Source organism: Corylus avellana, chromosome 8, assembly GCF_965113065.1.
Source record: "Corylus avellana chromosome 8, dhCorAvel1.hap1.2, whole genome shotgun sequence".
Taxonomy (NCBI): Eukaryota; Viridiplantae; Streptophyta; class Magnoliopsida; order Fagales; family Betulaceae; genus Corylus; species Corylus avellana.
Window position 1 is genome coordinate 6,355,843 of NC_142497.1, and position 14,981 is coordinate 6,370,823.

A 14,981-nucleotide genomic window follows, 5' to 3' on the forward strand; every position below is an offset into this window, starting at 1 on the left:
ATGACGACTTCTCAACCAATCATCTTTGTATGCTTGGTGATTAGTGTGTGTTTGATGAAACCAAGATCAAAGGTTTAAAGGTTGGTCTCCAGCCATTTATTACATTTAATACTGTTCAAAGATTGTTTCTCAACCAACCATCTTTTTTTTTGCTTGGTGATTAGTGTGTGTTTGAGGTCTCCAGCCATTTATTACATTTAATACTGTTCAAAGATTGCTTCTCAACCAACCATCTTTTTTTTTTGCTTGGTGATTAGTGTGTGTTTGAGAAACCCAAGATCAAAGCTTTAAATTTTGGTCTCCAGCCAGTTATTCCCTAACACACTATTGTTGATATCAGATAATATATATTATAATTATAATGGCTCTTTCAAGATCTTTCTTGGCTTCCTTTCATTATTTCTTGCACTATTTGTGGCCAATGGGCTTCCGGCAATGTTCCTATTTGGGGAATCTGGCTTTGATGTGGGTAACAATAACGACCTGTTCACCTTTATAAAGTCTAACTTCCCTCCTTATGGAAGAGACTTTTGTTGGGTCAAATTTCGGCTTATTTGGGCCCAGTTCTAATTTACCGGCCCATTCCCCATACTCGGTCATTTATTTACTGTTCAAAACAAACTCATGTTCAGTAGAGCAGCTTTATATTTGGTTGTATTATTAACACTCGGCCATCAAGCTCGGCAAACCGAGCTCGAGGCAGGTATCGAGTATTATTCTCGGAAATATTAGAATGTCAGAAATAAATATCTTGTTCTAGTATATTGTCGACACGTGGACCTCGGTAAATCCACAGTGTTAGATGAATAGGAGCAAGTTCGATGCCTATAAAAGGGGGGTTCCACTCTCATTATTTCGGTAACTCCTTTTCACCCTTTGAAACTGAATACTTTGCTTATCATTTCTCTGATCCATAATCTTCAAGTTCATTTTTCTCTTAAACACCGTGGCTAACTTAGGCATCGGAGCTCCCTCTGGCAGGACAATGCTGGTAGCTTTGATCCCTTTTTCTTGTCTTTTATTCTCAGCTCAACGTTCGGTTATCAAATATTGTGCTGGCTCCTTTTCCACGTCATCATTCGGAAAACTGCTTCAACAGTTTGGCGCCGTCTGTGGGAACACGATTTTTATTGCTTCTTACTAACTTTCATATTCCGATATGGTGAACACACCTCCACACCCTGGCACATCTCCTCATATTATCCCAACCATCCAGTCAGATATACCTGGAACCTCACATGATCCAAATCCCCAAACAGCAGTCATGGCGGACTTTATGAAGCGGATAGCCGAATCTGTTCAAGCTATGAGGAAGCAGAATGAAGAGATCGTCTCTAGGTTGCCTCCTAGAGAAGATTCAGCACAGAAGAGAAGACGAGAAGAGTCCCACAGGAATCCACCACCATCAGCCCGACATCAGTCAACCCAACTAGACGCTGAAAGTTCAATACAAGGCAATCCTCATACTGTTCGGGCCAAGGCTAACTCCCACCGACAAGAGCTCTCCAAGCATTCGCAGCTCGGTGGGAAATCGCGCCATGGCGAGTCCAGTCACGCCAAAACCCATCATGGCAATTCCAAGTATAGCCATTCCCGCCATGTTTGGTCGCATCTCGATAAACCTGTTGAGGTTGCTGTGCATAAAGATGTTAAAGATCTCCAGCAGAAATTTGAGAAGATGGCTTTCTTAATTGAAAATAGAGAAAATTGGTCTACTACCAAGGATCTAATGCAATACACTAACCTACCTTTTACTGACCGAGTAATGAGGTTCCCTATGCCTGGTAGTTTTAAGGTTCCTCGGATTGGCGAGTATGATGGAAGCGGAGATCCTTCTGACCATATGGAGAGTTTCCGAGCTCATATTATCCTTCATGAAACTCTTGACGAAATCGCTTGTCGAGCTTTCCCTTTGACTTTGAAGGGAGTTGCAAAGGAGTGGTTCAGAAGTCTGAGCCCTAAATCTGTTGATAGTTTCGATTATCTTGGACGGCAGTTCCTAGGTCAATTTCTTGCCGCTAGAAGAAGAAAGAAGAACCCTACATATTTATTATCTCTCATGCAGGAAAAAGACGAATCTTTGAAAGATTATTTGTCGCGATTCAATCGGGAGAAGTTAACAGTGGAGAGTACTGACGAGCAAACCATTCTATTAGCATTGATGCACGGTATAAAGACTGAAGGACCTTTGATGGCCGAGTTGTCCAAAAGGCCAAAGACGGGAACTTTGCGACAATTCAACAGCAAGGTCGAGGAATTCATCAACCAGGAAGAGACTATCTCGGTGTTGCTGAAATCTAAAGCTGCTGAGAGAAAGTCTGCTGCTGATCCAGTCGTAATGAAACCAAGAGTTATAATCGAAAAGAAGAAGAAGGACGGCCAAAATCTTAAAATTCAGGATAAGAAGGTCGGTCTGCTGCTTCGTCCGAACCAGCATCAACAATATGTGGGATGGATACCCTTGAATACAACTGTTTATAGGGTGTTCATGGAAGTTAAAAAGGACCCAAGTTTTCGATGGCCAGGAAGGATGAAGTCTCCTCCCCAGCACCGTAGTACTCAGAAGTTTTGCGAGTATCATAACAATCATGGGCATCAAACCGAGGATTGTATCAGTCTTCGGTTTGAGATTGAAAAATTTCTGAGAAATGGGAAGTTATTGAATTTCTTGGCTGAGGAGAACAGCAAAGGAAAAAATGTTCAGGATGTACAGGGACAGCATTCGAGTCAGAGTAATGATCGGTCACGTAACCAGAGGCAAAGGCGTGATGAGTCGAGGATTTCACAAAATCAGCAGCAAAATCCTCAGAAGCAAGCTATTATTGGCGAAATTCACACCATCTCAGGAGGTCTGGCTGGCGGAGGAGAATCAAGCTCGGCAAGGAAGGCTTATGCCAAGCAGGCTAGAATGGAAGAAATCTTTGCGCTAGAAAAACCCTCCAAAATTCAGAAAAGGGAACCGAGTGTTCTAACATTCTCGGAGGAAGATGCGAAAGAGGTCTCAATGCCACATGACGATGCTTTGGTGATAAGTCTAACGGTAGCTAACCATGCCATTCACCAAGTCTTGATAGATAATTGAAGCTCGGCTGATATTATTTATTGGACAGTTATTCAACAATTGGGCATTAGCCGAGAGAAATTGAAACCATTCTTGTCACCATTGATAGGATTCGCAGGTGAGCATGTCCAGCCCATTGGATCGATTTCTCTTCTGGTTACAGCAGGGACTGCGCCTAGACAATCTACTATCATGGTGGATTTTTTGGTCATTGACCGACCATCGGCTTACAATATGATCATCGGTCGCCCGGCTTTGAATCAATTGAGGGCGGTCACTTCCACTTATCACTTAAAAATGAAATTCCCGACCATTGAAGGGGTCGGAGAGGTTAGGGGAAACCAAGTTGTTGCTAGAAGGTGTTATAATACATCTTTGAAAAAATGCCCAAAGTCAGCACTATTGACAATTGGTAGTTTAGCTGATGAGCGAAAGATGCAGTTGAGGAAGGAGCCAGCCGAGCCACTTATTGATATACCTATAGCTGAGGGAAAGGTTGTCAAGATTGGTTCGCAGCTAGATCCTAGAGTTAAAGAAGCCCTTATTCGGTTTCTCCAGCAGAACCTTGAAGTTTTTGCATGGTCTCCTTAAGACATGCCAGGGATTGACCCCAAAGATATTGTTCATCACTTGAACATTGATCCAGAGGTCAAACCAGTAAAGCAGAAGCGAAGGAAGTTTTCCCCCGATAGAAACATGGCGATAGCCGAGGAAGTGGACAAGCTACTGAAGGCACAGTTCATCGAAGAGGCACATTACCCTGATTGGCTATCCAACGTAGTGATGGTTAAGAAGTCCTCTGGGAAATGGAGGATGTGCGTAGATTTTACCGATCTCAACAAAGCTTGCCCGAAGGACAATTTTCCATTACCCCATATTAGCTCCTTAGTTGATGCAACAGCAGGGTATGAGTTACTGAGCTTCATGGACGCCTTTTCAAGCTATAATCAGATTTTCATGCATCCATCTAATCAAGAAAAGATAGCCTTCATCACTGACCGAGGTTTGTATTGCTACAAGGTCATGCCATTCAGTCTGAAGAATGTCGGTGCAACTTACCAAAGGCTGATAAACAGGATGTTTCAAGAACAGATTGGTAAGAATATGGAGGTTTACGTTAATGACATGCTGGTCAAAAGCAGGCTGCAGATGGACCATGTTACCGACTCGCAGGAGGCGTTCAAGACATTGAAGCGCTTTAAGATGAAATTGAACCCTACAAAGTGTGCATTCGGAGTCTCATCCGGGAAGTTCCTCGGTTATATGGTTTCCAGCAGAGGGATAGAGGCCAATCCAGAAAAAATCGAGGCGGTATTGAATATGCAATCTCCAAAGAATGTGAAGCAGGTTCAGCAGTTGACAGGGAGGATCGCAGCCTTGAACAGGTTCATCTCTCGGTCTACAGATAAGTGTCTTCCGTTTTTTAAGATTTTACGCAAGGCTTTCGAATGGTCTGAAGAGTGCGAGCAGGCGTTCGAACAGCTCAAAAGGTATCTGGTTAGTCCACCCCTCCTCAGCCGAGCTGTTCCTGGTGAAACATTGTATCTATTCTTGGCAGTATCATCAACTGCTGTCAGTGCGGCTTTGATCCGGGAGGAAGAAGGGGTTCAGAAGCTAGTCTACTTCATCAGCCGAGCGTTGCATGGCGCCGAGGAAAGATACGTACAGATGGAAAAACTTGCTTTCGCCTTAGTAATTGCCTCTAGAAAGCTCCGACTGTACTTCCAAGCTCATACAATCCATGTTCTGGCCGATTATCCGTTAAAGAAAGTACTTCGGAAGCTGGACTTGTCTGGTCGGCTGGTCAACTGGGCAATTGAAATTAGTGAATTCAACATTCACTTTATTTCACGTAATGCTGTCAAAGGTCAAGCTTTAGCAGACTTTGTGGTAGAATTCACCGACATTCGAGACCAGGAAGATTGGTCGAGAGAGAGAACATGGGTAATTTATGTGGATGGTTCATTTACCAAAAGACACGGCGGAGCTGGGGTCGTAATGATCACACCAGATGGAAGAGAGTTGAAGAGCTCATTAAGGTTAGAATTCAAAACTACCAACAACGAAGCCGAGTATGAAGCTGTAATAGCTGGGCTCGGTTTAGCTCAAGAGCTAGAGGCAGAGTTGGTGGAGGTTCGGAGTGATTCACAAGTTATAGTCGGCCATATTTGCGGCGAGTTTGAGGCTAAAGGCACCAAAATGAAACTCTACTTGTCCAAAATTCAAGGTATGCAAAAATCTTTTAAGAAGTTTTGTATTGTTAAAATCCCAAGGGAAGAGAATGAGAAAGCCGACCATCTGGCCCGTTTAGGCTCTTCAACCGAGTGTGAGATGGGAGAATCCGATCAGATAATACAAGTTCAGCAACAGCCTTCCATTGCTGGAAAGATTTTTATTCTAACTATCAAAGTTATGCCTGTTTGGGCTAAGGAAATTGTTGGTTATCTTGAAAGGGGAATTCTACCAGGGGAAAAAGAAAGGCTGTACAGTTAAAACGAAAGGCTGCTCGGTTTGCATTGGTCAATGGAGCTCTTTTCAAACGAGGTTTTATGTTACCGCTCCTTAAATGCGTCTCAAAGGAAGAAGGTGATTATGTTCTTCGAGAGATTCATGAAGGAATCTGTGGCAGTCACTTGGGACCCCACATCTTGGCTCACAAAGCTATAAGAGCAGGAGTCTTTTGGCCGAGCATGAACCAGGACTCCATGAATATGGTCAAGACTTGTGATAGCTGTCAGCGTTTTGCCAACGTTATCAAGCATCCTCCTGAAGAACTTAGCTCGGTTTCGTCACCATGGCCATTTTCACAATGGGGGGTGGATATAGTGGGGCCATTACCTATAGGGAAAGGAGAAGTTCGGTTCATTGTGGTCGCCGTAGACTATTTCACCAAGTGGGCAGAAGTTGAAGCTCTGGTGAATATTACTGCTAAGAACATCGAGAAATTTCTTTGGAGAAATGTTATTTGTCGATATGGGATTCCTCATGCCTTTTTCACTGACAATGGTAAGCAATTTGACTGTGAGTCCTTTCGGAATTGGTGTGCCGGACTTCATGTTCGGCAATACTTTTCATCTCCGGGACATCCCCAAGCAAATGGACAAGTAGAAGCAACGAACAAGACCATATTCAAGATTCTCAAGAGAAAGCTCGGTTAGCATAAGGGAGAATGGTCAGAGAATCTTCCCGAAGTTCTATGGGCATACCGCACAACCAGAAGGACTTCAACCGAGGAGACTCCTTTCACCTTAGCCTACGGAACCGAGGCTGTTATCCCTGCCGAGGTCGGATCAGGAAGTTTTCGAGTGGACACATTAAACCCTAACTTCAACGACGAAGGTCTAAAGTTACATTTGGACTTACTACAAGAAAAACAAGATCAGGCCTAGGTTACAATGGCAGCATATCAACAAAGAGTAGCTCGGTATTTCAACCGACGAGTGAAGCATCGCAGTTTCAAAGTTGGAGATTTGGTTTTGAAAAAAGTCACCTTGGCAACCAAAGATGCGATCGAGGGAAAGCTCGCACCAAATTGGGAAGGACCGTTCCAGGTGATCAGATGTGGCAAAGCAGGAGCTTACCACCTTACAAACTCCGAAGGAAAACAACTCCAGTGACCATGGAATGCTGAGCATCTTAAGAAGTATTTTGTATAAAATTATAATCCTCAGAGCATCACTTTTGTTATATTCTTTTTTAGTTGATCGAGATATATCAATGAAGGGTCTTCTGAGATTATAATCATGCAGAAATCTTAAGTATGTGGCGGACCATGCATTTGATGAAATACTGCCCTAGAATTATCGAGCATCACTCGATATGTTCTTACCAAGGCATTTTCATTAAACCAAATGAAAATCTTAAAAAAAAAAAAAAGATTTGAGTTCGGTGAAACATAGCTGGAGAAATCACCGAGTGTCGCTCGGTCAGAATTCGCTAAGGCGCTTTCCCGAGTAAGAAGAATGTCTTAAGTATGCCGATCTCAATAACTAACAAACTTTCGATTCCACGCTTCGGGAGATATAGCTGCACTAAGCGCTGTTCCGAGGATCATCCTTTGGAAAGTATTTATAACACTTTCCAACACCTTTGGCGAGATATAGCCTGAGACTTTCCCGAGCGTAACTCGGCGATACGTCGCTAGGGCGCTTTCCCAAGGAAGAGTTCAAAAATATAGCTGAACAAAGCGCTTTCCGAACTTAACCTTTATTCAAAGGTTCTTCAACGGAGAAATATAGCCAGAGAAGTTCCCGAACGTATTTCAGTAAACATCACTAAGGCACTTTCCCGATGATGAAGTACATAATATTCCTGCAACTACAAAATCCACCGAGTATTAAGCCTTTATACCAAGCATATTCCTCAAAGCAAGCATACACACTTACCGAGTAGTTTCCTCAAACATACACTTATCAATGGTTAACGTAATTTACTCACAAAAAAGCGCATCCTCGGTTAAACATACAGCATGTTGTAATATTAATTCAAGTTTTACACTCGGTTCAAAATCTTTTACGCCTCGATAAGATTCCCACTAGTATAAATTACATTTATAAACTATGGGAATCAGGGGGGTATACATTGTATGTTATATTTGCAAATATTGATGTACAAGTTTAAATATGGACCAAACGTGGGATTTTCTCATTGTGAAAAATTTCTTTCATTTACAAAATTTGTATGAGTTAGATACAAAAAGAGAGATGTTCTCTCGGTATTTACAATTAGGAAAACTTAAGGAGAGGCGCGATCCCGGTCGTCATCAGATGCAGCCACCGACTTCTCCGAGTGATCCTGAACATCGGCACGCTCGGCCGCCGTAGAAGACTCTCCAACTTGACGCCGAGCAAACGGGTGAAAACCGAAAATTGTGATGCCTTTGCAATCAGGCATCTGCTCTTTGCCAAGGGTGGAGATTTTTGAAATGTCTTCTTCGGTAGGAGGAACATCTTCAGGTTTGATTGTATTGAGGTCAACACCTTCGGGAGGATTCCTCGACCATCTTCGAAAGTCTCAAAACCTGAGATGAAGCCCGTACCCCAACCGTAATCTCAGGCCCAGGAAGCGAAGGAGAGCTGCTTGTAGAAATCCCGAGCTTTGTTCTTATATTTGAACATTTGTTCCTTCGCTTGCAGGAATTTCCCTTTGAGGTCATCAGCCCTCTTAACAGCAGCTTTGGCCTTCGTTTTGTCTTACTTCCATTTTTTCTTTAAGGCCAGAAGCTGCCCTTTGATGTCCACCAGTCTCTCTTCAGCCACCTCGACTCGGGAGTTTTGAAAGGCCGATTCTTTCTGGGCTGCTTCCAGTTCTTCAGAAATTTGTCTAGCTCGACCCTCGGCTGCACGACGTTCAAACGCGGCCTCAGCATATTTCTCTTTATAAGAATCGACCTTTTTCCCCAGGGCCAGGATGTCAAGAAGCAGCTGCCTGATTCGAGATCTCTCAGCAATCCCCTGGACTTCTTGCTTTCGAATCCTAGAGAGATTCTGAGAGCACTGAGCCTCCAGGTGGGCCACTTTTCGCTCGGCCTCCTCAAGCTTCCTTTGGGTGCCTTCGGGCTCCAAAGCCGAGAGTTTGTCAAAGCTTCTCTTCAGCAGGGTTGCTCCCTCCTCAAGGGTCGAGAAGTCAGCTAGCAAACACTTGTATTTCACCCTCTCGGCAGCAAGCCTGGATTCCAACTCTTGAGACCGAGCGATAGCCCCAGCATTTTGAGCTTCTAAACGCTGGATTTCGACTTCGGCCTTTTCAAGTTTCTTTCTTGTATTCTCAGCTTCCTGAGCTTGGTTCTCAGCAAATTTTCGATAGTGAAGGTAATAGTTCAAGCTGTTCATCGAACCTTGCAAAATGGAAAGAAGTTTATTAGAACAAAAATACTGCTATCAGAAATCAAGTGTGCGGGAATGCGATTACCTCAAGTTGATGGTACAACATGTGCTCCATCACTTCCTTCGGGAGCTGAGTGTTGACCTCCACCGGGCTGTTGCCTGGGATTGTACCAGCCAGGAGAACGAAGGGGTTGGCCAGCCATTTAGCACCTAGCTGAGTAAGAGGTTCCCCGAACATCCAAAGAAGTGATTCAGGTGAATGCTTGGCCGAGGATTCAGCTGCCTTCAAAGATCTGGCCAGGTTCTCCATAAAAGTATTTTTTGGAGGTTCAAAAGAACTCTCCGTATTCATGCTCGGCAATTCATTATTCACGGGTTGAGACGATTCCCCGAGTTGTGGTGATACTCCTCCAGTTGGGAGTTTGAAGCCCATTTCTTCCTCAACAACTCCACCCATGGTTGTTGTAAGATCAACATCCGATTGCCTCTCATCTTCAAAAGGCACTTCAAAAGTTCCTTCAACAAGGGTTTGCTCGGTGTCCATGGGATCAACAAAAACTGAAGTTTTGTTAGCAGTCTCCATGACCGAGGGACCAAGTGCTACTGGTTCTTCAACTCCAGGCCCACTAGTTGTAGCTTCCCCAACCGAAGGCTCGGTTTTGTCAAACTCAGTGTGTGGGAATAAGGGCTCCTCTTCTGTTTGTCCTGGTTGGATAACAGCCAGGGGTGTTGCGGCAGTTGTCCTGTTGTCCAGGAAGGCGAAGATTTCACCAGCATCTATTGGTTCTTGTTCCTCGGAGTCAGAGGAACTTATATGTACAGCCTTGGCGGGTGTTGGAATTTGAGGAGTAGCCGAGTGGGGAGTGGCTCTCACAGCTTCACCTGTTTGAGCTTCAACCCCAGCTGGTGTAAAGGAGGAAGATGGAGGAGTCCCCTCGGCAAAAAGGGCGTCCTGAGCCGACTTATCCTGCCTACTCAGGAACTCCCTAACTCCAACAAGGACCTTGGAGTAAGCTTTAACATAAGGAGCAGATGTCTCCATCTCGGGGCCTCTTGAATCAATTGTACCCCCGCCATTCATTCCTTCAGCCACGAGAGCCGAGTGTCTTGTCACTCCCTCTGTTGCAGTTTCGGCAACAGGTCTGGCTGTCTGCAAGCTATCCTCGGTAGCCTTTATTTTTTTACTCCTTCCTGCTGGGGTTTTAACCGCTTTTTACTGTTCTTCAAAGAAGGAATATGAGGGTCTTCGGGCTCATCGGCGATTTTCACGGATACGCTTGCACTCGTTCGCGGCTTCACCGAGTGTTTTTTGAGAGGAACGTCCTCGGCTTTCCTCTTGCCTTTCTCTTTGGAGGGCTCGGCGACCCTCGCGGTTAGTCTCCTTGGTACCTCGGCGGCCAAAGCTCTCGGTGCAGTGGCTTCTACCAGCCTTGCAGGTGCCGGGGTCCATATGTACCGAGCTTTGTTCGCTTCGGTCATGATCACGTCATAGTCCATCTCCAAAGGATGAAGCTCGGCGTGATCCCGAACATCTTGCATGCGCTTGTACTCAGCGGGAGTTAAGCGAGGTTCTTGTTGACCTAGAGTACAGATATCAAGATTAGTTTTACTGCAAAGGAAAAGTAAAAAAAAAGAAAAGAAATGAAACTCGGCTTACCTCGGTTTGACGGGGAAGTGGTTTCCCGAGGAATGCTTGGATCCCTGATTACCTCTGAAGGTGAAAATTGCCATTCACCTTGGATGAAGAAGAACTCCTCTTTCCACTCGTGATTGCTTGAGTAAGTACGCCGAAAGGTGAACAATTTCTTTTTCTTCCTAAGCTGAAAAGTGAACAAGAACTCGGTTCTGGAACACTTTGTCAATCGGTAAACCGTGAGAAATTCTGGCACTGTGAGTGGATGATCAGCCCCGAGTATTAGTGGCCAAGCGATCATTGAGGCGAAGAATACCCTCCAGGCATTGGGAGCCAACTGATGTGGAGCTAACCGAATGTAGCTCAGCATCTACTGGACTACCCTCGGGAAAGGCAGCCTTAGGCCAATCTGGAACATGTCCATATAGACGCAAGCTTCTTGGCTGTCGACATCCACGATACCCCAACCCTATCATCATTGAACCTCAACTGAACTGAGTCAGGGATGTGACAAGCTTCGCGTATCTGTTGCTCATCTTTTGTTAGCAGGTTGGATCTCCATGTGACTGGGTGTGATTCTCCCAGTTCCTTAGGAACATTTTGAACCTTGAAACCCATCAGGCTTCGATATCGGAAGATTGTGAAAGGAAATGAAGAGGGAGGACGGAGTCAAGGGTTTATAAAACAGAACACCAAGTCGAGAAGAAAGGAAAAGTTGACAGAATTCTGAGAGCAACAATGGCTTCTGCGATATACAACGGTGGGGTTTTGAATGAAGAAGAAGAAGGTTTTTATAAAGACTTGCGAAAGAAAACCAAACGACGCATTGAATGCCCTAGGAGCTAGGGTTCGGCGAAGCGACATCTCTGCATCTCTTTCTCGGTACAGGAGCTGACGCGTGGTAACTACAGCAGGCGCAAAACCACCCAGAAGCCTACACGTGGTTCTCAAAAGGCGGAGGTAAAATATCTCAAACGCTTCAGTTTTATTTTTTGAAAATTCAAAATTTGAAAATTTGAAATTTAAAGAGCCAACTCGCATCATCTTGCCGAACGACAAAACCGAGCTTATAAAAACTGACCTGTGTTCGGTTTCCTACATATAATTTCCTTATTCTGTTAAAAAGAAAAAGGAAATTGGGGGGTAACTGCTGGGTCAAATTTCGGCTTATTTGGGCCCAGTTCTAATTTACTGGCCCATTCCCCATACTCGGTCATTTATTTACTGTTCAAAACAAACTCATGTTCGGCAGAGCAGCTTTATATTTGGTTGTATTATTAACACTCGGCCATCAAGCTCGGCAAACCGAGCTCGAGGCAGGTATCGAGTATTATTCTCAGAAATATTAGAATGTCAGAAATAAATATCTTGTTCTAGTATACTGTCGACACATGGACCCTCGGTAAATCCACAGTGTTAGATGAACAGGAGCAAGTTCGATGCCTATAAAAGGGGGGTTCCAATCTCATTATTTCGGTAACTCCTTTTCACCCTCTGAAACTGAATACTTTGCTTATCTTTTCTCTGATCCATAATCTTCAAGTTCATTTTTTTCTTAAACACTGTGGCTAACTTAGGCATCGGAGCTCCCTCTGGCCGGACAACGCCGGCAGCTTTGATCCCTTTTTCTTGTCTTTTATTGTCAGCTCAACATTCGGTTATCAAATATTGTGCTGTCTCCTTTTCCACGTCATCATTCGGAAAAATGCTTCAACAACTTTGTCATTAAACAACCAACTGGGAGGTTCTGCAATGGAAAGCTTGCCCCTGACTTCATTGCTTCATCTTTCTCAAACTCCATAATTCAAAGTTTCTTTTTTTTTTTTAATTTTTATTTATATCCGAGTATATTGGGCTTTGCCTTGACTAGTTTCTCGGGAAACCAGGGCAAAGAGTCCCTCCATAAAAATTGGGTAAAACTCAAGCTCTCCATCTTAGGTGTTGCCCTAAGAAATTATTTACCCACATCAGTTGTGAAGGGGTTGGTAGTTAGTTTATAAGTGAGAGAAAACTTCACATCTTAAGCTAACTTTTGGGGTTGAGAGATGCCCAAGACCAACCAACAATAATCAATGGGGTTAAAGCTTAGACCTATGCTTCATGAAGCACCATGACCAAGTAACTTACCACTCAAAACCAACCAGAGACCAAACCATATTATGACTAACTAAAGGAGGCCATACGTGGCCCTAATTGATTTTAAATTTCCTTTAATTTTTTTTATTAAGTTAAATATGTGTAATTTTTGTTTAAAAATTAAGCTTAATGCCTCATTAGTCCTTGAAAATAAGAAATTCTAGTTTTGTCCATGGATTAACCAACCCTTTGAGGTTAAAGTTTCTCTACTAATATAATAGAAGTTTCTCTATCAATAGTAATGCTTTCGAGTTCTGGTTCTTTAATGGAGTTCTCATTTGTATTCTTTCTTTTCTTTTCTTTTTTCTTTGTTAATTACAGCTGATATGCTAGAAACCAGTTATCCACAAGCTTATCTTAGCAGAGAAGCCAACGGAAATAACCTCTTGGCCGGTGCAAACTTTGCTTCAGCTGCTTCTGGTTATTTTGATGCTACAGCCGAACTTTATGTAAATACATTAACAATAGAAAAAAAATTCACTCTCATAAACATTAAATTTTCACTTATTTCAAAAGTTTAAGTTGGTAAAAATAGGTGAAATGCCCAACACATAGAATATTTAATTGAAATAAAAACATGAATTCGAAGTCAAAGCCTTTATTCTTACTCTGATACAATGTTAAATAACTACTTATTCCAAAAGTTTAAGCAAATAAAAATAAATAAATTTAGTCATTTAATTTATATTCTAACAATATAACTTGTGGATTTTGGTGGTGTAGAATACGATCTCATTAAGTTAGCAGCTGGTAACTATAGGGAGTACCAAAATAGGTTGGTGGAAATTGGTGGAAGATCAAATGCTTCAACAATAACATCTGATGCAGTCTACTATCTTAGTGCTTGGAGCAGTGACTTTCTTCAGAACTATTGCATTGATCCGCTTCTTCAACTCGCCTTTACTATTGATCGCTTCTCAGACATTCTCATGCAATCCTATACAAACTTCATTCAGGTCCTTCCTCTTAGCACTTCTCAAAAATAGATTATTGAGAAGTGTTAAGCCTCATTTTCCTAACAATTTCTCAACCATTTATATATATATATATATATATATATTTAAAAATTTACCATTGAATATGTAAGACCCACATATGGACCTACAAATCCAATGGTGGATTGAATCCATTTGAAAAAAAAAAGAAGAAGAAGAAGAAGAAGATTGTTAGGAAATGGTTAAGAGAATGAGAATTAACATTTCTCTAAATTATTTATGTCATTTTTTAAATTATAAGATAGTAATTATAATTCAATTGGAATCCCCAACTGGTAGGTTCGAAATCCCCACACTCGTCTAATTAATGTTAGCCAATTTGAGTTTTATTGATGTCTTAGAGGGATTAGGTAAAGCTATGACTCAATCGGGCTTAATGGAGTTTTTGCGGTTTCCCATTGTTTACACCACTTTTGTTGTTGGTTCCTAGTGAGTGGGTACTATAATGGTCACACGAAAATATAATAGCCATATCTAATAGCCATCCTATCCTTTTAATTAGAAAAAAGAAAAGAAAAGAAAGAAAGTAATTCAATATGCTAGACATATTTTACCCAAAAATGAGTAAGAGTCTGCGTACACACGCACATATGTCCAACCTAACACAAGTATAGTTTTATTTGATAAAACTTTTTTCTTCTCTTTTTTATTTATTTATTTTTAAATAAAAATTGTTAGCAAACACTCAAGTTTCTACTTTTATCTTTATGTTATTTCAAAACATTTCGATGATGATCTATTACTACTAATAAATTGGCTTTTATGTATATTATTTGTAAGAAATAAGAAAATAAACAAATTCCTATGCATTCATTGATAAACTATATATATATATATATGGTGTGACAGAGGCTATATGCATTGGGAGCAAGGAGAATTGGAGTGACAACACTGCCCCCAATGGGATGCCTGCCAGCAGCCATGACAATATTTGGTTTGGGTAGCAACGAGTGTGTGGACAGGTTGAACATTGACGCAATTTCCTTCAATTCGCAGCTCAATGCCACATCGTAGAGGTTGCAAAATCGGCTTTCCGGTCTGATATTGGTTATCCTTGATATCTACCAACCTCTTTACAATATTTCCACAAATCCTACAGCAAATGGTAAGTGGATTTGTTTTTTGGGTTCACATAAGCATGTGATTGGAGGGAGTTAAATTTATTTTAGCAAATTGCAAAAAAGTTTTATATATATATATATAACTCTAATTTTTAGAGAGAGAACCTTTCAATGTTCTAGGGTTTGAGATTTTCTGCCTCCCTAGTGAGACTCTTCCACCGCCTTGTGAAGCTGTTCCAGGGAAGGAGGGATCTCTTTTCTCCTCCCTCA

The 14,981-nt window shown here is 42.3% G+C and overlaps 1 pseudogene; it reads left to right on the plus strand.

Moving 5' to 3' along the window:
• Positions 1–14,981, plus strand: part of LOC148584027 (GDSL esterase/lipase At5g22810-like) — a 16,057-nt pseudogene continuing 1,076 nt past the window's right edge.